Here is a 1806-nt window from a genome sequence, read left to right as displayed (position 1 = left end):
TTTATTAATTTTAATGAACATTTATAGATGTTTTGGATTTCCATTCATTCATTGTTTGCACTTTTCTCCCTGCTCAGCCCTCCCCCCCAGTTCACTCCTCTCCTTGAAAAGTAAAAGAAAAATTCTTTCATTGGTATACAATCCCCCTGCAACCCCCACTCTGCCCCAAGTATACTCCACTATGCAACCTTAATTCTGGACTCTTGTGATAACCATAATACCCTATCATATATCACTTTTAAATTGTCCTCTCCCTTATCTGTTTCAATGCAGTATACATAATTTATCCAGTTTTTCTCAGTCTTATCCAACACTGATGTCAGTCTCATTCTACAGCAGTGGCACTATGCAGTATTTGTCCTTTTGTGACTGAGATATTTCACTCAGCATAATGTCCTCCAGGGTCATCTATTTTGAATAATATTGCTTGAGTTCCTTGTTTTTCAATAGAGCATAGTATTCCATTGTGTTAATATATCACAGCTTCTCTATCCATGTGTTTTTGTTGGGCACTTGGGTTGTTTCCAACTCCTTGCTATTGTGAACAAAGGTGTGATAAACATGGGTGTGCATATATCTGCTTGGATGTCGGTTATGGTCTCTTTAGGGTATATTCCCCGTAGTGGAAATGCTGCATCAAATGGTCTCTATTTGTAACTTTTTGAGAAAGCACCACACCATTTTCCACAGTGGTTGCACCATTTTACACTTCCACCAAGGGTTCCAGTTTCTCCACAACCTCGCCAGCATTTGTTGCTTGCTGTTCTGTTAAATTTTGCTATTGTTACTGGATTGAGATGATATCTCAGAGTTGTTTTGATTTGCATCTCTCTTAGAGCTAGGGATTTTGAACACTTCTTCATGTGCTTTTTGGCCATCTTAATGTCTTCTTTGGTGAACTATCTGTTCATACCCTGTGCCCATTTTTCAATTGGCTTATTTACCTTTATCTTGTTGTGGTGCTCAAGTATTTTTAAAATTCTATATATAAGTACCTTATTTGACATGTCATTGCCAAATATTTTTTCCAGTCTAGGCAAGGATGCCCACTGTCACTTCTCTTATTCAATATTGTATTGGAAGTCTTAGCGATAGCAATAAGAGAAGGTAATAAGATGTATCCAAATTGGCAAAGAGGAGGTAAAATTATCTCTCTATGCAGATGATATGATAGTATACCTAGAAAATCCTAAAGATTCAGCAAGAAAACTATTGAACATAGTTGACCAATTCAGCAAAGTAGTAGGATACAAGATCAACACAAAAAAATAAGTTGAATTTCTCAACAGTGACAAAGAGAATACAGAGCCAGAACTAAGAAAAACAATACCTTTCACAATAGCTAATCACAATATTAAATACTTGAGAGTAAATTTAGCCAGAAGCGCAAAGGATCTATTCAAAGAAAATTACAAAACATTACTACAAGAAACAAAAAGAGACCTGGAGAAGTGGAAGAATATCCCTTGCTCATGGATAGGAAGACTCAATATTTTGAAAATGGCAATACTACCAAAAGCAATTTACATGTTCAACGCAATCCCAATACAATTACCACTCCAATTCTTCAACAAGATGGAAAAGGTCATCTCCAGTTTCATTTGGAATGGAAAGAAGCCCCAAATAAGCAAAGCACTCCTTATAAATAGAAAAAAGATAGGCTGTATCTCTCTGATTTCAAATCCTACTACTCTGCCATGGTGGTTAAGACAGCATGGTACTGGTACAATGACAGACATATAAATCAATTGAATAGAATTGAGAACAAATAAATCAGCCCATCTACGTATAGTCAACTGATTTTTG

The sequence above is a fragment of the Elephantulus edwardii genome, unplaced genomic scaffold (assembly GCF_000299155.1).
Source record: "Elephantulus edwardii isolate Elephantulus edwardi_28Jun2011 unplaced genomic scaffold, EleEdw1.0 scaffold00017, whole genome shotgun sequence".
Classification (NCBI taxonomy): Eukaryota; Metazoa; Chordata; class Mammalia; order Macroscelidea; family Macroscelididae; genus Elephantulus; species Elephantulus edwardii.
This window is presented reverse-complemented; position numbering follows the sequence as displayed.